The sequence below is a fragment of the Pempheris klunzingeri genome, chromosome 12 (assembly GCF_042242105.1).
Source record: "Pempheris klunzingeri isolate RE-2024b chromosome 12, fPemKlu1.hap1, whole genome shotgun sequence".
Lineage (NCBI taxonomy): Eukaryota > Metazoa > Chordata > Actinopteri > Acropomatiformes > Pempheridae > Pempheris > Pempheris klunzingeri.
In genome coordinates, this window is record NC_092023.1 from 6545779 (window position 1) to 6570005 (window position 24227).

Here is a 24227-nt window from a genome sequence, read left to right on the forward strand (position 1 = left end):
GGTTTTGGTCGCTGTAATCTCTTAAGGTCCGACTGCAGCTGAGGCCATGTTCGTTGAATGGTGATCTCCTGTTCACACAATGCCAGTCCTTTCCTTCACGCTTTGCCCTCATCCTCAACTGCCCGCAGGTCATCCCGGCTCAAAATAGGCCTTGGGTATCTCTTTTTAACACCGTGTTGTGACAGGCTGGACAACAGGACGTGGTAACTAATGAATGCCTTAGAGACACAGTATGTCTTAATTAGATAGTTGGAAAGTGGATGCCAGTTACAGAATAGGGGACAACGCGAAGGACACAGGCCCCTTTAGAGAAACGGTTACTCTCTTGCTCAAATTGATAGGCATGAGGTTGGATTGATACGTTGATTTGGCAATTGCTGAGCATGTAGATTTGGAATATTTCCTGGGGTAGAACATATGGTTTGATTTACTGAGCAGTTCATGAGGACAAGGCTGACAAGTAGAGGTAGGGATTGAATGACATTTTTGGTAAGAGAGCAATAATTTACGTTTTCCCATGCCAACTATTAATACCCATCTGGCCTCAGCATGGCACCACTTATGTTGGTCTTAAAGTCCAAGAAGGATGTGTTGTCACTGGTGTTTTTATAAATCTTGCCCACAGGAACGCAGCTCTAAACAGGAGACTGGAAACAGAGCTGTGAGCGATGTGACTATGCGTGCAATGTGCATGTGTGCGTCCTGTCAATATAATCTACAGCACCTAGCTTTATGACTGTGATTTCTTGTGGCACCCTCAACTCTCATTACACAGGATCACAAATTTCAGTGTAACTTTCACAGAGAACTGGGCTCAGGAGATAATATTAAGACCAGGGTGAGTTATCACTGTTGTGAGATGCAGAGAGTTCATGTTGAAACGAGGGCGGAGGAACAAGCTCTGTGCAGAGGAATAAGTGCTACTGCAGCATGTGTCTGTCGCAGACTGAATCAAGGAATGTGACAAGGGGGGAGTCCACATAAGAGATTTACTTAAAACAAGAGTAATTTATTGAAACTTAACTCAAACGAACAATGGAGGTGTAGATCTGCAAGGTCAGCAATGCTAGCAGTGCATGAATGGCGCTGGGGGTTATTGGTGCCCACATGGGCTGATTTACATACTCCAAGGTCCATGTTGAGCTTAATCAGCTGACGACTCTCCACTGCCAATCAGTCTGCCAGGACAGAACAGCATAATAATAATCCAAACCCTCTTTTTTTTTTTTCTTTTTTAGCGAGGGCTCTTTCACATTGTTCTCAACCAAAATTACAAGGAGTTCTGAAAGTAAGGGTCACATCATCCTGACTGTTTAATTAACATGTCACTTAAAGATTTACAAGAGAAGTTATTATATGCATGTAAGTTGAGAGAAAGACGAGGGTTGTGATGCCAGTCAGTGTAACGCTAAAAGACTCCAGTAAAGAAGTCTTTGCTCTTTAGAGAATTTACTGGCACAGCACGGGGTGAGGAGACACTAAAGGGTAGATGCCTGTTCCTGGACTTGACAGTTTGATGGCCGTGTGAAACTCAAGAAAGGCCAAGCTGGCTTGTTTTCAAGCTGTTTATAAACTGTACCAACATGCTCCCAGCACACTGGAGCTGCTAATTCACTGCTGGTTTTAATCACTCATCTTGTGATTGCTCGCAACACAACAGAGTAGTGGGTTTTCATGGGTTATGTGTTACATATGTCTTATGAAGGAGCCAGGTAGGCATGTATAGGGCAGCACACATGCTACAGATGCTCATTCAGCTGGTTTAGAGAAATAGTTTGACATTTTGAGCAATATGCTGATTCGCTGTCTTGCTGAGAGTTAGACGAGAAGACTAATACCAGTCTTTGTCCGATAAATATGACGCTGGACCCGGGAAGCAAATAGTATAGCTTTGCAATAAAACCAGAGGCAGATAAGAGAAGCAGATACCCTGACTCTGTTCAAAGTGAAAAACATCTGCCTACCATCAGCTCTAAAGCTCTAATTATACTTTAAATCATCCCTCTCATGTTGAATAAGAAAAACTGTACGGGGGCCTTGTAAGCTCAACGCCCTGCAGCTTAAAAAAAAAACACATGCAAATAGACGAAACGTGGAAATGGAGAAATATTTTTACCAAATTGACAACACATACGCAGCATTTAGGGAAAAAAGTGAAGAAAAAAAGTGAGAAAATGCAGCAAAATCTGGAAACACACTATAAATATCAGATATCACCAAGATGAGTGTTTACAGGTACATGTGATGAATTGGTGGTAAGGGTGCTACAAATAGCCACAGCCATGTATAATGGTCATCCTTAATGACTTGGTGTTGTAGAGCCTCACCAATTTGACACAATCTGTGAAATTGCCCGTCTGCTTTGCTGTTTTCATTGACAGGTCTAATGAGATGCTTACTGTGGAAATCAGGCTTGTGTGCCTATTTCCACAACAATTGAGATTTAGAGAACAGAACCTGCAATGCTCCAAACTGTCTTCAAGCTCAGGGCCCACAGAACATCCTCGTTCGAGCCACAGTGCTAATCGGGGGTCATGGCATTCCTGGGGGGGGTTCACAGGACACTTGTCAGCTCCTGGGGGCACAGATGTTTGCTAGTCAGAGCCCCTTCCAGGCGATGGATGGAAGAACAGGCTGCATGGTGCTCCCCCTTCTCCTCAGTGTTACGTTACAGTAGAATATGCTAAACACCTCTGACCCTCCGTCCATCAGTGAGCTAGTTAGACGTCAAGGAGGTTTGGGAACAAGGCCTTCAGATGAGAAGTGTGTGACTGGTTTATGGTTTAAAGTCAGCCCATGGTAGTTAACATTCATATTGCACTAAATTATTGTAAAAATGTTGCATTTGTTAAGGCCTTTGTGGGTAAATACCTTGAACAAACTAATTAGCAGCTCAGAATTTTAATGATAATTTGCAGTATTTTCACAACTAACACTATCTTCATTTCAGAGATTTAGTCTTTGACTCTGACTGAAAGTAAAAACAGAAAGCTTGTAGCAAACTGCACTGGTTGTACAGTAAAACAACTAGCGACAACTTTAATGTTACGTTGAAGTCAATGAATGCTGTACGGTGTATTCCTTGCAATTTTATTTGGGAGGTTGGTCACTCGAGGACACAACCGTGGTCTCACATTTGCAACAACTTCTCTGTTTACATGCAAGCTAAACTGAAAGCAAGCCGCAACCTCACACAGAGCTGCATGCATGAAAACGGCAGGTTAGTCGGCAAGTTCACCAGGAAGTGGATCTTATACGTAGTGCAGTTTACCGGGAGTTTCCTGTGTTTCTGTTTTTCGCTTGGTTTTTTGCGCAGACTCAAAGACAAGTGGTCATTCCTGTTAAACTCAACTTCTTGGAGGAGCTCAAAGCCCTGATCAACATTGTGGTAGGAAGTTATCATGACCAGTAGCCATACTGGACAAAAGTACAAGACTAATACCCAGGTTTACAATTATGGGAATTTTCCTTTAAAGTACAGCAGTCTGTCGAGACCATATTTACAATGTAGGGTAACGTTATCCACTTCCATGGACTTGTGAATTAATCCCACTGATGTTTCACTGTTACAAAACCTGAAACAAAATAAAAACATCATGTCTTCCTTTTCAATTTTATGTGTTTGTTTATAGGGATTTAATTACTGCTCTTAGGCAAGTTAAACACACCGAACTGTAATCTAAAGTATCAGTCAAAATAGCACTTGGTGAGCACCAGTTGATGTGGGACTTTGGAGACACCAGGGGCACGGTCGCCCCTGAGAGCTCCGGTTTCAGTGCTGCATGATTGAAGCTGCCAACCTGACAGGCCCACCTGCCCAGTGGCTACAGCCAGCTGGCCCGGACAATGATTAACGGCTAGCGTAAACTTACTCAGCAGGGTCTCAGACACATTTGTGCATTCACTCACACGTAGGAGTGTTACATGACGCTAAAAGCTATTACAGAGCAGGGGCCCAGACCAAAGCAGGAATGACATCCATAAACGTTTAGTGGGACTGCCCTACGCAGTAAGTCTTCAAAAAGAGACTCGCTCTTGTCAATAGACGTATGATTCCAGAGATCAATGGAGCAGATTTATGCAGTGTGGTATATGGGAGATTACCCCCAAATCTGGATCCCATATCTGGCCTGAGCTTTCACCCCCTGCTTCCTCCATAAAAAGAAAATGACATCATAAAGAGTAAACTGGGCTTGATATCAGACTCCACGGCTCTAATCCCTAGGAGCTTTTTGATACCTTTGATTTTCATTTTTCAAGGACGGAATACTATTAATCTTTTGGTGGGGTGTAAAAGCTAGCTCTGGGAAAGCTCTTCAAAAACCTGCAAACTCTCCACCTTTTTTTTTTTTCAGCAGAGCAAGGTCTTTGACTGGAACATTATCAATGTTACAAAATGCACACTGCTCATACCTGAGTCTCCTTGAAAGGGCTCGTTTAGTTTGAACAAGTCAGTGAGCAAACAAATAATTTCAGGGGCAGGAATGTAGCTTCGCACACCTGATAACATCACCTCGCAATAAGTAACATATTGTTTATACTACAGCATTTTCTTAAATGCCAAAATGTCCACCCCATAGTGCTGATTTAGATAACATAACATGTGCAGTGGAGACAGATTACATTGATCATGGTTACAGTGATCAACCGCTGATATGGATCAATGTCCTTGAAGCTTATGACAAACTGCCACAAGGGAACCAATGAGATGCGGCAGCGAAATTTGCCGTTCTTCAAACTACTTAGTCTCCTTAAACAACAAGAAACAGTCATGACTGCAAGTAAAGGAGGCAGAAAGTCAATGTCTGGCCACATAATGCCTCTTTGAGCGGGTCCTTTGTGAGTCAATAAAAGTCAGTAAATAGCCAAGCTGTCCATTTCATTGTATTATATTCATGTAGCAAATATACACATATCAATCAAATGGTTATCTGCGTGAGAAATAAAGAAAAAGAAAAAAATGACAATAACCATCTGTTTATAGTCATCAATTTGACCCAGACAGATGTGAACACTGTACTCAATTTCCGCTGTAATTCACTTTTGCGCACACACTAGGCCATAAACACCTCTAGGAAGCTGAACCTACATTTCACAGAAGCTGGCGACAGTAATCTTTGGATTAGAACTCAAAAAGGACACAAGTGAAACCCTTGCTTTTGATTTTGTCTTTGACTTTGAATTTAATAACTGCTTTAGGTTTTATGCATCTTCATTACAGGGAAATTCAAATAGTTTTTGAAGATCACATTCCCGCTGATACATGCCGTATGAGGCACATGAAGCAGTCACTGTTATCCCATTATTCCCCAGCTAATGATGTACTCGGACCGTGATGGGTAATGTATAAAGCCGTGCGTCCAACAGCATATAAAATTAAACAATTCACAAGAATTTCTAATGCACATTATCATTATCTTAATTTCAGAGAGCAAACCTGCATTTGGAAAAAATAAGAAGCGGTGGCTCATTATTTAGGTCAGCCATTTGTTAGTTATGTAGATATTGATAAGGAAACTCAGCGTGCAGAGGATGGTTAGTATTCTGGATAGGGCTCTTGGAAAAATAGGCTGTTTTTTTTATCCCTCTCGTGAAACACCGCAGGCCACACCATTGCTCCAGCTCCAATTAATTTCTACACCCCATTCATATTACTCTTCTATGTAAGTGCAATGTTTTCTAATTGCATTTATCACCAAAACCCTCACTTAAGTTCCCCCAGTATATTTATTATCACGCTAACTGGGTCTAAATTATTAAACCTTAATGATGTGGGCTCTGAAAATATGTTGTCCTTTATTTTCCCCACAGAGAATCAATGTTATACATTAGCAGTATAAATTAAGTAATACTTTACCTAGGCATGTTGCCGCCTTCAATATTCCTTCTCTGTGAAATGTATTCTCACAGTCCGGTGGCTTGCGGGTGCCTCTGGGGAGAGGATGATATAGTTCATTCTAATGAAAGAGCTAGGTGCTGCTAATGGTTTAAATGATACATTTGTGGAAGAACAGCAGAGAAAATACATATGAGAGATCTGGCGAAAACAAGATAATTCACAATCCCATGGGGATATGATGTCATCAGACTCATAGTGTATGCTGAGGCTCCTGGGAGGCCTCGAACGCAAGGAACGGCTGCATATTCCGGTGTGATAGATGTGGGTCAGTAATAGAAATGGGCAATATACGGTAAAGTCCATCACACTTAAAGGTTAATTACAATAGCTACAGTAGTCCTACCTCTTTATGACGAAATTGGTTGCTATTAATCAAATTTAGAGTGCCTTGGAACATTATAAGGTGCGGAAAGGCATAATGGCCTGACACAATGTTGTCTCTGTCTTTTTAGGATACTTTAATAAGCCCTTTATTTGAAAATTATTGCAGAAAAAGAGCCTATTAACAAATGAAATCAAAATTTCAAATAAGCTGCTGTAAAAGACCCTTTTGCCTGCTCCTGCATAATCAATGCAGTTAAAAGCGATTGTAAGTTGAACCATTTACATAATTTGAAATAACTGATGTCTTTAATTTAACACCCTCTATATTCTTATCTTTTCAACAAATCTAAATGGATTCCCATGCTACCCCTCTTTTTCAAGGTGGGCAAGGAGCCTCTAGATAAACGGAGATTAGGGAGCATTGTCTCATTGCAAGTGCATCATCCATAACACCTTCCCTCAGAGTGACTTCAATTACATTAGCAAGTTAAATGCTAGTGTGAGGGGGCATTTGGAGGTAAAAACACGGAGGGCTGCTACAAAGGTAAAGCCTGTGACTGATGACACGCAGGTTGAGGGAATACAGAAGAAAGAGCACATTGAGTGAGGTAGCCTTGATTTTTGCCAGACAGAGAAAAGGACTAAGCTGCTCCTGCCTTGTGTCTCTTGCTACCAGGATAAATCCCCACTGATCGCTAATTGTGTGATTCTTCTTTTCTACATCAACTTCAGCCCGACAGGTTATTTCAGCTTGTTATCGAGAAAACATTTATCCACTTGGAATTATTACTGTGCTAGGGCCTCTGGTGAAACACAAACAGTAGTGAATCTTGTAGAGTTATGGTAAGGCCTCTCCTCATTAGATGGCCAATCGACTGGCGGAGCGGAGGGCCCAATCCCAGCCCCTTATTGAGTGTTAAGGAGACACAGACTGACATTTACATCTCTTGCTTCTTCATGACTGGCTAGAGAGAAAATGGCTGCCATAGATCCTGACTCTGAGGAGCGGCATGTAAGGTCAGACAGTGAGACGCATCTTCATCTGTGAGCAATGCTTCATGGACGAGATAGCACATTTGCTACACTGAGGAAAATAGGATGAAGGCAGAAAATAGAATACAGTGGGTGCTTTGTAAGTAATATGTCATTTTGATGAGTGCGCAACTTGGCTGAATAGAGCCAAGCTGTTCTCTCGGGGCAACAAAACTCCCCAAAAACAAACCTAAAAGATGTAAACAAGACAAGTCACCCAATCTCATCTTGTCTGTATTGACTTATTGAGCTGAATCAGAGGAAAGCACTGTTGTGGAAAAAGCACCCACATACCCCCAACAAACCACAATGGCCCTCCACCTCTGAGGTGCTCTTTTCATTCAGTGGCAATTACAATCCAAACCTGGCAACACAGAAGACATCCCAGTGCCTAACAATGTCACAGAGGAACTCTCTTCCAAACTATCCTCCCAAATTGGCTCTGTAGCTTCCACCCAATTAGGGCTGAAATATGGTAACGGCATCAGCCATTACAGAGCCGTGGAGATTGTGCAGGGAGAACTCTTGAAGGTTAGGAGGGGGTATGCTTCAGGAGTGATATGTTGTGTGGACTTATGCTTACACAGCAGAAAAGCGCACCAAGACAAGGGGACAGCAGAAAGATGCAAGAAATACAGGAGGGATGATAAATAAACACTCCCGAATTGATATATTAGAGTAGCGGGGAACACAAGACAAATTAGTGTTTTGGCCATGGACAAGACTTATTAATATCAACCTTTTCCTCTGCATCTTACTGTAATAGGGCCTCTATTGTGAAGTGCTAATGCAGGCTGTTCAGTGCCTAATGTAGTGAGCCATAATCTTGCTGAATTTGCATTATGATATGCAGTATTTTACCAATTTATCACCAGAGATTTTATCTGCAAGCCATTTCTAGCCCCTATGTAAAAATATAAATAAATAAAACCACATTTTTGTCATTTGAAGCAGAAGGAGATAACATTTGATGTTGATTGCATAGTGTGATAGCTATAGAACAATGACACCATTGTGGTTTAGATTGGTTCCCTATAAACTTTCACTATTCAATTCTGTCTGCCAATGGGTGCGACCTCCCAGAAAATGAAGCACTCATTATCATAGCATAGAAGTTTCTAGTTCAAATTGGAATTCTTATCTTTGTTTCTTTCTTTGGACAGTAGCCAGGCTGCTGGCGGTAACTTTAGCCATATTGCTAATGCTGGATTTAGCAGAGGGCATTTGCTGTACTTAATAAGTAAATAACACAACCTACTTAACAATACAACCAGTTGTTTTCCTCTACTTTTATTGTAGCACTAGAATTTGATTTTCAGTTCAAACTGGGATTCATACGTTTCTTGACAGTAGCCATGCTGCTAGCAGTAGCATTAGCCATTCTGCTAATGCTAGTTTTAACAGATGCCATTCTTTCTAGATGATCACTAAAAAACACTTATAATACTATGGGATGTTTTATCCTGCATTTATCATAGCGCTGAGATCAGGATTTGATCAGCTAAACAAAGCACTTTCTTGCGGTGGCCTTTGGAATTAATAAGAAAACAGATGGTTGAATATGAATTTATATTAGGCCTATATGAATTTTGTTATTTGCGACAGGGAGGGAAAGTTGAATAGTTGCCTACTTCCACTTAATATATAAAATAAAGAATAAATTGCAAAAGCTAAGGCATTACATTTGCTTTTATTATGCAGAGTAACATGATGTTTTATAGTAGCTCATCAATATCTCAGGACATAGCAGACCTGCATAACATAACAACCCCCCCCCCCTCCCCTTTTCTTCCTGGATGGCTGGTTGTGGCCTACATGTGCTTGTGACACCAGGGTAACTAATGTTCCCTGTGCCAGCAAAGGATTCTGATTTGATATAAGCATTCAAACCTGTCTGCCTTGAGATATGGCGTCTGTCACCCTCCGCTACGATTGATTCCCCCTTGCCCTTAAATGCAGAGCTTGCAATGCAAGCCAAGGACACTCGCCTGCCTGGTCAAGTAATGACAATCGTCTTTAAGGAATAATGGCCCGAACGCTGCTTTTGAAAAGTTACCAGGCCGTATCCAATAATGAACTCCCGGTCGATGACACATTGATAGATTCCTATTCTTCAAATGGGACACTGTAGCTGCAGTTTAATTGACAAGAAATGAATTCAGGAGGTTGGGGAGGGAAAGGCAGGGATGAGATGACGGGAGGGAGGTAGCAAGAGGGGGACTAAATTCTGTGTGATCAGCAAGGTTTCAAACAATCATTGGCGAAGTGAAGTCTCTGCCATATCTATAAGTCATCATGTTTTATAGACCATTAGGATCTCCAGAGAAGGGCCGTGTGGAGACCGTGGCTTTTTGTCGAAATTAAAATGTCAGAGAGGAAGAAATAGAACAAAACAGGGAATCTGCAATTAATTACCTGGCCATAAAAATTCAATAATCGGGAAGCAATGCTGTTTTCCGCGCAGCAGCACTCCTGATCACAGCAAACTGGAATAGAATGCATTCATCTCCCCAAATTACATTTCTAATCTAAAAGGGGAGAGAGAAAGAACCTTCAGTGTGAATGGAGTACCATACACAGCCTGTAGCTTAGTGTCTGGGCAAACCTTAATGCAGACAAACCCTGGGAAAAAACCCAAATATTTCAAAAATATTCTCAAAAATCTACAGGACCAATGAAACAAGGCACTGCGTAATCTATTTAGAATTTCAATAGATAAATTATATAAGAATTGTTCACATGAACATTGGATTTTTGGTAAATATGAGGCCACTTTTACATTTGCACTAAAATGCATAATGCTGATACGGCAGGACTCCATCTTTTTTCCCCACTGGTGAATAATATATATGAGTTATTAGCCTGGGGTAATTGCAGTTAATGATTCTCAGAATGATACATGCCATCAGCATATGCCAATGGAAATTCAATAGTATAAGTGTTGTTAATGTGAGAGAAGATACAGTGTAATGCAAGTTTTATTGACTTATTTATCAACTGAAGTGGATAGAAATCTGCTGCTAACATGGTGCTCACACTAGGCAAAAATATAGACACATTCTTAGTGTGATAATGATTACACTCAGTCTGTCCTGGCTATCTATGAATGTCTATTAAAACTATAATTAGTTTAAAATTAACATAATCAACATAAATTAACTAGAACTTTCCTGAAAAACAATGTACAGACTAAGGCCTATGCAATCTAATCCCTCTCAGTCATCACTTAGGACCAACAAGAAGTGTGTGACAGTGTCTGTATCTGCAGAGACCCTGCTCTCTGCCTGCATCTTCTTATTTTGCTGTGTTTGGGATGTTAATGGTGTCAACAGTGGATGTGCAGCCTCCAGCCAATAACAGCACACAGTGCATGAGACTCAATAAAAACATGGCAACTATGTACCAGATCGTAAGAATGCATCTAATAAGAATCTACGAAATTAAAAAAAAATGCAAATGTAGCAAGGCAAAATGCCATTTGGACAAAGCTTGTTTAAAGCATTACATGATGCTGCGGGTAGAAGGTCAGGGGGCATGCGCCGCTAGTGTCGTTGAGCCGGGGAGGAGGGACCAAGCCGCCCACCTCTGGGCCTGGTTTTGTTTGAGGTTTCTTCTCGTTAAAGGGGAGTTTTTCCTGCCACTGTTGCCTAATATAATATCTGATGCTGCTCATGTGGGGATTCTTGAATACATGGTGGTGGTCTAGACCTAATGGTCCACCTGCCCTTTATGTAAAAGGTCTTGAGATAACACTGTTATGAATTGGTGCTATATAAATAAAGATTGATTGCTTGACTGATATTTCTACTTCATATTCATACACTCAATGACCGTTATACAAGGATGCAAAAAGGCAGGAGAAACGCGGTGCGTAGACAACATTCATGGCAATGCTAGTTATGTTTCAATGATAAGCAGAGGAAATTATGCATTACAACATTACCTGCTCTATACAAGTGTAGTGTTACAGATTACAGAAGCATTTATGGCACCTCACCATTGGAGCTACTTACACAGGTTGCACTTCAATTGTACTGACAGACTAATGATAACATGTAGGCAAGTCGAAGTTCCACAAAACTGTAGAATATATTTCATAATGAATAAAAAAAAAAATTCACCATTGAGAGAACAATATACAAAATGGAAGAAAGAGGGAAAAAAGGGTGACACATAAACATACAGTCAAGTTAATATGCTAATTGCATATTCGGTGCAGGAATATTGAGTAGGGATGTCAACAGCAGCCAATCAAGACTCTCTGTCAATTGCCTGTATTGGTTATAAGAAGCCCAATTCATTTCTGACCCTTGGTGTGGTGTCTGGCAGATGAGATGATGACCCCTGTGATTTGAAGACAAGTACACCATGATATTTTACATGAAGTATTTTTTTTAATCTACCACTGTAGGAGTTACTGTTAGCACCTGTGTTGAGCAATAGATGCTCCAGTTTTTTTTTTTATCTTGTCTCCACTCAAAAGTTAGTTATCTATCAAGGTGAAAGAAGGGTAAGGACACATGGACAGAGTCTTTAGGACTCCTTGTTGGCAAGAGACTCAGACTCCCACAGCTGAGGGTGGTCTGAAGGGGAGGAGGAGTGGTTTTAATTTAAGGAATGCAGTGGTGCTATATTTCACCCTGTGCTGTTGTCTCACATTATCTTGGTAAACATCCCTGGTACTAATATGATATATTTTCCAGCAGGCGGTGTTTCATCCTACTCCCTGTGTGATTGATGAATGACAGAGGGATGAAACAGGGACAGAGATTTATGGTGCTCCGGCGCATAGAATATGTATGATTATCAGCTGTGTGGTGAAAGCAGCTCGGTTTGAGTGATAGGCACATGGAGAGAAATCTACTAAATGACTCCATTCCCCCTGAGATGTCACATGAGGACGTTTTTTTTTTTTTTATCTCTGTCTATCTCATTCTGGCCCTCTCTCAGACATTTGTAGGTATGTTCTTGAAGATGAGTGAAAATGTTATAACAAACATTTTTACAAAGCACCACAAGACAGAAATCGAGGAATGCAAATAATGCAACATAGGCCTATTATGACATATTCAACATGTGTGTTTGATGTTACCAAAGAGAGGTTTTTCCACTTTAATGGGTCACACTTGCCTTTAGATCCAACATTTAAACAGTTGTTACTAAGCTGCATAAACTCACATTTTCTGACTTCTGGAGACAAAACAAAATGATCAGCAGGCTGTGCTGGATCACACTCACTTTGTCTTTGTCTACCCTTATCAGACTCTAAAAAGGTGCAACAGTAATTGCCAGTCTGAAATGCTGTAGTTTATCTTGTGCCATACAGTAATTCTGTCTAAGCGCTGATTTAGTTATAATACTGATTGGCACCTCTGAGTGCCTCAAACAGTCAGCTCCTAATTGATCGATAGGACGTCATCATAAATTCAAAATCCTATGCACTTTATTGATCCTTCCGGAGCGCTTGCTGCTTCTCTGCATATGTGATTGCCTCAGCCCACACACATGCAGTATAAAGCATATTTTATCCACCAGAGGCATTATCATATGCAGACTGTATTGTTTTCTGCATCTGAGAATTACTGCTCGCCGGCATGACTTGAATGACACCCTGGAGAGGACTTCATTTCCTATTCACCTCCATTTATATTTACACGAGGGTCATAAATAACGCTAATGCACCAAGGTGCTTTGGTCAGAGTAATTGTTTATTTGCTTCCTAGTGGCCTTGCTTGACAATATTGCTAATGAACACTTCAATGTCTAGCTCAGAATTTCATCAGTGACTATGTTACAACTTCTGTTTTATGTACTTGCCCTATTCACAGTTGCATGTGAGTGTTTCATTGCATATTCAGGTGTTTCATTTCTGTCAAGCTGTTTTTAAATCAACTGTAATGCATTTCATGAAATATGATCAATATTTATATGTTGGGAGAATTTACACTTTAAGGTAGCTATTTGAATGCTAGCTGGCAAACTGGCTTCTTTAGCCGATAAAGTAAAGTTTTCTCCTCACAACACCGGCTCACATGTGTCCTCCGTTCATTTGTGCAGTGCACACAACTTCACTCTTTGGAAAGTCCAGAAATAGAAGCATGCTGATAGCCTTGCGAAACAATCCTTTTTCACAGCAGACATTTTGACTTGTCAGCAAAAAAAAGCACAGGTATTACACATTAATGATTCAATCAAGTGTCCCAGAAAGTTTGTAAGTCATACCAGGACCCTGGTGAGCTATTATTTCCCCTGTATGAATTGCAGCTATCATTAAAGTTTTTAATTAAGCCTGTGCTTTTCCTGCTGCAACAAGTCAAAATGTCTGCTGTGAAAAAAAAAGAGTCCACTGAGGATAAATTTTCTTGTGGCAATCACATTTACCTAACTAACCTCTGAAGGAAGCTGAAAGTGAAACTGTCACTGAGGAAAATAAGTACCCTACAGCACAATAGTATAAAAGAAATATGGTTTTGTCTAAGAAAATGAATTTGCTTCTACTACAAATCTTATTGTCTACGACATGGTGTGTATTCACTCCATATTTCTCCCAGCAGATATGTTGCTATGGAGGACAGGACGCCAGAAGGGTAAAGGCCTGTTCCTGAGAAATGACTCACCCCGTGTTCATGTAACAGTGGCACGTGTCCAAGCATGGTCCATAAGGTGGAACAAAGAGAGGATTTGTCGTCTCATAATTGTAATTTAATAAAGATCTCACATGGTATCAGCGGAGCCTGACAGGCAGGGCCTTGCGGCGCTTGTTAATGCAATTGTTCTGGTCAGACATGCTGACACAAATCATGCTGAAAGTTGGGTGACAGGTAGCAGAGCTCATGGATACTTCCTGTGAAGCTCAGACAAGTTTTGGATAAAGGCCAGGAAATGGCAGCAAATGTGCCTGTGCTGTCTGATTGAAAATGAAGACCTACTGAGTATTTGTTGAGGGAGAGGAAGAGAGGAAGGTGTGATCTCAAAGACAAGATTTTGTTGAGAATAGGAAACATTTATTTTGTGGACGGCTACAGGATCGCCTAGAACTTTTTAAGGGACAGAATCTTCCAATCTGTGCATCAGAAATCGTGTTAAAATGCAGTAAATTAAAAACTTCATCTTGTGTTTGTCCCTAATAAATATAAGGTGTTGACAGAAGGAAACCATTTCCAAAATGGAGGATTTTGAGGATTAAATAATGCCCTCCCTTGGCTCTGACACCACCACCCTCCCTCTGCTGCTCTTGTTTCACCTCTCTCGTTCAGCACTGATGTATGGGTGATGTGTGACAGGAGGAGCTCCAGTAAAACCCTGCATACATGCCAAAATACATTTTACAAGCACTGCTGTAATCAGCCTGCAGCCAGAGGCTCATAAATTGCCTCAGTGTGTCTGGAGCTGGGAAACAAACGAAGCTTATGGTCACTGCTGAGGGTTGGATATACAGCAGGCCACGCTCCCTGGGCCGAACCAAGTCTGAGTGCTGCTGGTGATGTTTGTGAGTCAATCCAATAGAGGGAGGAACAACCCAGCGTGTTTATATTAAAAAAAATGACAAGGAGCAATAATTTATGCGCCTGTTTAATCAGCTGAGTGCATGTAGGCAAATGTTTGCATATTGCTGCATGTTTTATGTCAGATGTAAGTGCGTGAGCTCGTGTCCCCGTGCTTGGATGCTCTCACTCATGTGGAAAGTCTCAACTATGTTAAAAGCTGTCATTACATCTATATTTAGGGACCGCTGGAGGATTCATCAAGCATTCACACGCTTGGCCTTGTCTGAATTAGTCAAATGATCTGGAGCGCTCCAGCAGGTAGAATGTGTCACCATTTCATCTGAGAGGTTGTTTTGTTCTTTTTAATCTCAGCTGTAACCTTCAGTGTCCTCCACTGACAGGAAGTGCAGTTTATCAACTGGGGATGACACCGGCGGAGGTGATATATGCAGGACTGTACTTCCCCAGATATCTCTAATAGTATGAAACCCTGTTCTTACTCCGTTCCTCGTTTTCAACCAGCAGGGAAATTCCTGAAGCAGGAAAGGGTTGATCAAATAAAATGATACTTTGAAGTATGCGCAAGTCCCACGATGACTTCGCCAAGTCCTCAAATGACAACTCAGAATTAAATAAAGGCACCTTGTCATCTCAGTAAAAAAAAGGAGGGGAGTTGCAGCTTTCTTCACTGGTAGGCATTTTCTTTTGAAGCACAATTTTTAGATGCTTTTTCATGCAGTGGTTTTATAAGTAACGGTGCACCACACACATAGGGTGAGGTGCTGTGAACTGACAATTTCTTAGAGTGTTGCTTAGTAAAAGAACACCAATGGTGTGTGCGATAGCCAAGGGCAACATGTGAGTGCTTGTATAGAAAGGATGAGCACATGACAGAAGAATGTGTGTCCTCCACCATAACGAGGCAGCTCCTATTGTACATACCCTATGTTCTGGAAAGATCATACAGTCTAATAATACTTATTTATTTACATTCATGTGTTATCTTCGAGTTCAGAGAAGTCAGAGGCCTTTTTCTTTCTTAATTTTCCTCTCCTGAGGTATATTTAACCCAGCTGGAATCCATTGGGTGGCAGCAACGAGCATGACCTAAAATTTGAGAAGTTTCCATAAAAAGATTGAAGAAAAGAGCTGTATTGTTTTCACAAATCAACTGTAAAAGAGAGGAGATTTAGATTTGAAGTAGCCACTATCCCTGATAAGGAAGGAGGAAACATGCCTTACAGCATTCTGTCATATGCGATTCAAAATAAAATGCCATCAAAGCAAAGCAGATTTTGTGTTGAACAATGTGAAGAACGCAGTGTTTTAATGACACATTTTTAAAGTTCTTGGCCTTCAACATAGCCTCACTTTTACATAGCTTTCAAATAAAACCCCTGCAGAGGAAAACTCATAACCGCTCCGAGAGTATAGCCTGTGTCTATGAAATCCAAGATTTGTTGCTTTTTATTCTGAGAGAGAATAAGGTTGGGTTTATACACTGACACACACACGCAGAAAAAAGCAGACTGTGGCTTTGGCAGTGCTCTATCTTATTTACAGGACGTTTGTTGCACTTGACATTTATCGTGGCTCCGGGGCCGTGAACTTCATGCAAACGCCATCGAAGCATTCAATGCCAAGGGCCCAGGGCCTCCTGTCTCGGCGTCATCACAAGTCTTTTCACGCTAAGATAAATCACTTCTGCTGGACCCCAAGCACAGGGGAGGAGAGGGATGGAGGAGGGGGGGGGGGGGGGGATGAGAGGATGCAGAGAGTTAGATGAGAGAGGCCGGGAGAAGGGCAGGCAGAGGGAGAGATGGCGTTCAGGGAGAGGGGTATTAACATCCAAGGAATACCCGGAGGTTAACGCCAGCCCCATTTCTCCCTCGTTAATTGTTGGGTGCGTTCACACAAATATCACTAACCATTATGAAGGCAGCATATGGTTTGGGTAAATGCTCTTTAGATCTCAGATGGATGTAAATACTGTCACCACATGACTGTCTTTGGTCTGCTCATGGCCACAAGACATGAACGCCCTCATTCTTAATCATCTGATACATGCAATATCTTGACCTGGAGGCTTGGGTGGAGGAGTGTGTACTTTTCTAAGAGACAAATGCTTGTAGTTTTAAATTTCAACCGTAATCAGAAAAGGAAATAAAGTAAAATTTTAAGGCGGCATCCTGCACATCCTATGAGTTCTCCGGGTTTAGCTTTCATGCTAGCATGGTCACTACTTCACTATTCATGGATCAGTAGTTTTAAAGTGGTGTACAGAGTAATGCATAGTAGTGCAAAGTACCTAAAAATGTTTACTGTACTGTATTTAAGTATTATTCTCACGGTGATGCTACTTTATACGTCTACTACTTCATTTTCAGATTAAGATTTTATTCCAGAGAATGATATACTATGATAAGCTTCTACAGAAAAAAGAAAATACAATTCCACATATTCTGGTAAAATGTTTGCTACATGCACATGCTAACACGTTAGCGTTACCTCTATAGCTTGTCACAACAAATCCTTTCTACTTCGCTGGGCTCCGTAGATCATTTCTCACAAATGAACCCGGCAAGACAAACAGAAAAGAGTGAATGGGTTACATTTGATCTCTTAATTAACCATAGATGTGATTTGGGCATAACATGACTTCAGCCGATCTGAGTGTAATGTGTCGTTCACTTCCTAAGTCAGGTGCGCCAGTGCATTGGACCTTTGCTATCTAAATAGCAGATTCAGCACATTAAAGTGGAGTGTAAACGCATTGCGAACCCATCTGTTAGCGGTGTATTGGTGCTTACAGCGACGATTTTCTTTAAAGATTAGAGAGGCTGCTTTCAGAAATTGTAAATATTTCAATGAGCACAGTAAATATGACCACAGCGAATATCATGAGACATAAAAGCAGCAAATCTAAAAACTGTATTTATGAATTTGACAAGAAACAGGAAACTATCAAAGGCAAAAAGAACTAAAGTTAAACCTGATTAACGGCTGTGCCCTTAATTCGCGCATTCCTACCGCTTATGTAGGCGTATCTTACTATCTGAATAACGCAGCCTTAAAACAGCAGGACAATACTGTGCCTTTGACTTGAGACCAGGTTTTTGTCGGTCAGTGGCTCAATCACTTTCTGTTGCTTCAAGATAAGCTGTGTGCCAGCAATACACCTGACCGAACATCGTTTTAAGACGAACGCACCCATTGACGCACAGATGGGTGCCAGTACATTTGATGCTTACCCAACGTGGGTGCTGGGTGTGAAAATGACAACTGCGCCGGTAAGAAGCTAGCATTTTTTAATAATATAATCACACAGTACATGTTACATATCAGACAAATGAGCTTTTCGTCCTACAGAAGTACTTTTACTTTGGATAATTCAAGTACAATTTGCTGATAATACTTCTGTAATCTGAATGTAGCACTTTTACTTGTAGTGGAGTATATTTACATTGTTGTATTAGTAAATTTCCTTAAGTAAAGGATCTGAGTACTTCGTCCACCACTGGTGATTAAATTATGTTATGATGTAGCCTATTATCGACAATCCATTGACTTTTATAAATTTACACAAGAGTCATCTTTAATTGTAGCTTGGAAATGGTAGTTGGACAAAATAGGAGTTGGGGTTTTGCTGTTTTTAGAGATTTTGCTGAAACTCTGGCAAAAGCTAGTGAGTGGACCCTTAGCTGACACTATTCAATCAAAAAGCAGATGATAGTTGTCGAGGAGGCATTAATCTATATCTTTAGTTGATGACAAACAATAACGGAATGGAAAAATTCACAATATAAGGTTTTTGCTGCACATGATATGTACATTGTGTGTCTGAAAATAAAACTCTGCAGTCCCCCAGGAGAACAATTTGACAGATTTCAAAAGAAACCACACTATATAAAGTATGTAAACAATAGCTGACAGAAAGGCTGACAGTCAGGAGGCAGTATATGGTCCTATTATAGGTAGAACAGTACAAGACCTAATACTGGTACACACTAAAAAATGGCTTCAGTATAGAATGATGAATGTGCCTATGGAGCCCACCAGATCCTCCCAGCTGCTCTCAGGGAAATATATCCTCATGCTGTCAGCCCCAAATTATAAATCAAACTTCTCACAGGTCCATAAGATTCATTACAATTTATCGACAATAATTTACAGAAGTGGTTTTCAGATGCTTTTAACTTTGCCGTGGCAGTAATTTACAAACTGAGAGGAGGAAAAAAAAAATTGTGAAAACAACACTGCTGTATTTTTTCTACTTGACTGGCAGTGCAGTAGCTAAGCGATATGGAAGGGTAAAAAATTAGATAGCTGATGAAGGCTCATTGATTCAAATGCTTGATGTTCTTGGAAAGGCAAAATGATGACACTGAAGAATTTGCCTTGGGCTGCCTTCTGAGCATCTCGGAGTGCAACAGAGTTACTCTGACTCACATCCAATGCAAAAATGTGATAATCATTTCATCAAAAACACACCTAAGGCAAGCAGCTATCAGGCAGCACAAATGCAGTTCACTAAGAAAAAAACCTGCTTACTCATACCACCAAAGCTCTATTTGCGTAATCTACCTGCAAACAAAACACACTACAATGGCTTGCAACAATGAAATGATAGTATTAATGATAATTTAGTGATATGTTTTACTGACTGCAGTGCCATACAGACATGTCACTAATGCATGTTTCACAGTGTTTAACCTACGGCTTGCTCAAAGGGAGACTTTGCAACATTTGACACATTATTTGGATTCTACATTATAACCTGTATCTGTGTAAGTGCTCATCCTGCCCTGCTCTTCCAAAGGTACTGCTGATGTCCACAGAGGCTATTTCTGGCACCGTGTGACACTGATGATGTTGACAGCAATCGCCTTCCCACATCAGAGCCACTGCAAAGGTCACACCAAATGAGAGGGATGTGTAAGCAGGGCCTGTCCCTCCTACCACAGCCTGATCTGGCCTCAGGCACCCCGGCTGATGAGGCCTAAACATCAGCACAGGGTCATTATTTCAACTAGAGAAGCAGTTAACTTCTTTACTCCCTGTCTCTGAGGACACTGCTGCAGCAAGGTGGACGAGGTAGAAAGAAAGAGAGGGCACAGTATTGGGTTTTGTCCCCGATGTATGCGGGCAGACTTTTTTTTTTTTCTCCCTCGTCTCTTGGTGAATGCAATTCCTCCACACCCTGGGTGAATTAATTAATTACAAAGCTGGCTGGGTATCAAAGGTAAATGATTTAATTATATTCCCTGCGTCTTTGTTAAGAAGCCAACTGTCAGGCAGTGGTAAGTGGGGCTGTGGCCCTCCGTGGTGCCTGAGGGGTGTGTGTGTATACGTGTGTGTGTGCGGGTGAGTGTGTGTTTGTGATTCTGTGTGTCGTTTGTCATAAAAAAAGAAAGAAAGAAGCAGAGCATACACGTGACAGTGTATCTGCTAGTTCCAGACTGTCCTCACCAAAGGAATTACTTCTTTTAACACTTAAAATTATGTTTCTGTTTTCCTGAAAGATGACCTCTTGTGATCACTGAGTGTTCTGCCAGAATGAAAAGGCAGACGTAGCATGCATTAAATGATTTTAGTCACCAAGGGGCAGTGAAGCAAACATTTACATCTTATCATCTTACAAAGTTAGCACCAGATTACCTTTTTATATTCGTCCTGCAGATACCGAGCAACTTTAGCATTCATTCAGAGTCACGTTCTCCAAGGCCAATATTTAATCTCATTTTAGCTCTGTTTTGGTCTCCACCAACTCCTAAGGGAAATATTTGGCTCTTTAGCTGCTAAATGCTCCACTATGTTCACCAACTATTTGCTAGCTGTGTCTGTCTACACTTTGGTGCTTGGCAGGAAGTGTACAGTCTAGAACTTATTTGCTGAAAATAGCTTTCTGCTGCGGCTGAAAACAACCCTGTGAGAGCAGTGAGAGTCAATCAAAACAGTAAAAATGTGGGCAGTAAAACCAAAACAGTGAGCTGAAAGAAAATTCAGGGTCGAGTGATAATCTTTTGACTTACGTTTGCAAACGTCTTTAAAATGACAAACATAATTACCTACGGTGAGTTGAGCATCATTTAAAGCTTAACTTTTAATTTTTGTCCTGAACATCACACTGTGTGATACTATATTTGCATCAATCTCATACAGAGAACATGAGAAACTGCAATACAGTTTTCCCTTTTTATAGATGTTTGCACACAATCAGTAAACATGACATTTCTTACTTTTAGAAGAAGCCGTTTGCTGCCTTTCATTCTTCCTGAAAAATTGCTCAGGGTAGATATTCCATCACAGTAAAGATACGACCATATCGGTTTCTCTACTTTGTTGACTTCTTAATTGGGGAGTGGTTGTTACCTGGTGGAGCCCGTTAATTTCTGGTTTGGTTTAACATCACGTTCTAGGACATTGTGTAAAATACCTGTTTATAGTGGGCAGAATGACATCAATGCCATTTAAATGTCACGCGTGTTCAAGTATACATTCGCACATACAGAACATGATCACACAGTGCACAAATAAAACCTCTGAATAGACTCACACCTGTTGTGAGATGGAAACATATGACATGTACAAGTGTTTTGTTTATCACTGCAGAAGAAACAATTCAGCAGCTGAATTCTCCTCTTCTGTATCAGTCTAGAGGCCTGTGGATGATACATATTGATGACCCGCCGTTTCAGATGCCCTGTCCATGGCAGATGAGCCTTTTTACTGCTCTGAGAACAAATAACACTTCTTCTCAACCACACAGTCAACACTTCAGGAGGATAAGGCCTTTTTGTAACCAAGTATCTGAAAACAAACAGGCAGAAAGAGAAGATTATGTTCTGTTTTTTAGGCCCGCAGATTACACAGAGGATAAAGCTTTCATAAAGTTGGTAAACACAGACACAAATCAGCTGATCTTGATGTTTATCCAATAGAGATGATATTGTGATATCATAGATCACCGTATCCAGAAAATGACTAACAGCAGGAGACGTGCCCTTAAAGAAAAAGTGGTGTTACAAAAAAATCCTTCTATCCACATGTCTGAGTCACTGCTGAAGAAGCAGGGCCCTGGATTTAAGATAAATAGAGCTGTTGCTGAGGTTTTGTCACTGCACAAAGAAGCTGTTTATAGCACAGAGGCCTCAGAAAAACCATTTGCTGCCCAAACAAGGTAAATGAAGCATAATTGGAAGCCCATTACCAAATTGAAAAACGGGTGCCTTTTGTTTTAACTGTGTTAGAATCGAACTGAGGGCGCCTCTCCTACTCTGTAAACCTGCATCAAACTGCAGGGCTCAATAATTATAATGTTCAGGATCCTTCTGAGGGGCGAAGAAAATCAATAGACTAAGGACAAAGAACCTATAGCCATCACTTAATTCTCTTATCACTGTGATTTAGGGGAAGAGGAGGATGTTAAATAACTGTAAATCATCAGCCATGACTTTGAGGGTGCTTTATGGCAGTTCTTACAGCGTCTCCCAGACAGAATGTCCATACCTTCCGCAGACCACACAATTTATAGCTTTATTACCCTTTGTCTTAAAGAGCAGGGAGACATAGCAGGGAGGAAGGAGATAACAGCCCAGCAGAGGGGTGGTTGGAAAAAAAAAAAAGTCGGATGCCATCATCTACACAGACATATCTCTGTGACAGGTTTACGGCTCAGGAGCGGGGCTTCTATTTGGGGGTGGAAGACGAGAGAGCGTGGGGGTCCCCCTCCGCCCAAACACCCCTCCCTTAACTCCCACCTGTGCATCCCTCGCTCACATATCCCCAAACTACAGCAGGTGAAAACCCTGCCCCCTGTGGAGGAAGCAAAATTCAATTTTGGACTTATCCCCTGATGATCAGATTATTCAGTTGCCTCCACACCACTGCTGCCACCCTGCCACAACGCCTTCCTAGAGGTCACAGGGAGGACTGACAAAAGGGGGAGGGCTGAAGCGAGGGAGGGCAGAAAGAAGGAGGGAGGCGAAATGCTTTTTCACCACAGAGTCATGAGTTCCTCTGGACCGGGCAGATGCTTCCTCATATTTTCTTGCTGCGCTGACAAGTGGCTTATTGTTTCCCTTGATAAGGCTACAGTGTTCCTGGTAATGGGAATTAGAGGGAGGCGTAAGTCACCAAGACACAGGCTGAGACTGAGTCAATAGATAATGGGAGATTTCTCGTGGATGCAAAAGGCACGTTTGTTGTCAGCGGTGCTTAAAAGAGCGAGGCGTCTTATTTGTCTTCAAGCTACACTCATGGGTAGCGTGAGGGCTAGTAATAAAAGTTACACTTTGCTTGAACTCTGTGAAAGTGTTTCCAGGAAATGCACCCAGCACCAGGTTCTTAACTCAGAATAACCATGACGATTGACCGCTCTGTAACTTAATGAACAAAACTTTATTATTACTGTGTGCATTGAAAACAGCTTTTGTGCAGTAGCACTACAGCTTGTGATGCATCTTGACTTAAGAGTGGTTTCTTTGTGACTTTGTTTTTTTTACTAATATTAATCATCACCTTAATGCACAATCTTTTCAAGGAATTTCAGTAAAAATGTGGGTAAGGCCATGGGAAGAAAACACATCCAGCTGATACAGAACAACATTACCTTTCATTTGAAATTGTATTTTCTGGTAAAATGGTGAGTCTGTGTCTAATGTTCACTCTTTCAGCTCTGCTTTACCCTCCATTAACTCCTGAGGGAAACATCTGGCTCTTAAGCAGCTGAATGCTCCACTATGATCACCAGCTAGTCTCTAATATAGTCTGCAATGAGTGACTGAAAACAGTGAACCTAAAAATGGATTATATGACCACTGATAACATTGATCATAGAAATTTTAAACTAAAAAGAAAATGTCACTCAGTATAAAGCAGACCTCCACCAGGCAATGTCTGCTGCACCTAACCACAACCTCATCTAAATCCAAAACCATGGTTTACAAGATATATATTCAACGTTTTTAAAAATCTTTTCTAAAACCTTTGGTCCCCTGGCATGTTCGTAATTGTAGAATTAAGCTATATACACAAGTTAAGTTAAAAAAAACAAATAAAAACAATGAATAAATAATCTTACAGGCAAAATGGCAGCAAAGATAACAGAAACAGGGATTTATTCATGTTGAATTATGGAATTAATCTTCAGATGTTTTGCGTCAAAACAACCAAAACGAAGCCAAGGCAAAGGCCAAAATTTGGCCTTCAACGCACTAGTTAAAACTCTGGAAATGTCCTTTGCTCAGTGATGTCAAACTGAAGCAGCTGCTGATCACTTACAGCTGAGAGGAGTCAGCAGTCAATGACAGTACAACGCAGTCAATAAAATAGGTTTTTTGAAAAGTTTGGATCTCTGCAACCATGAGGGGTCACTCAGCATACAGGCAGAAATGTGCATGATTGATTGATTCAATAGTTTAGAGACACACACACACACACACACACACACACACACACACAATCCCCTGATCCCCTCCAGGCGT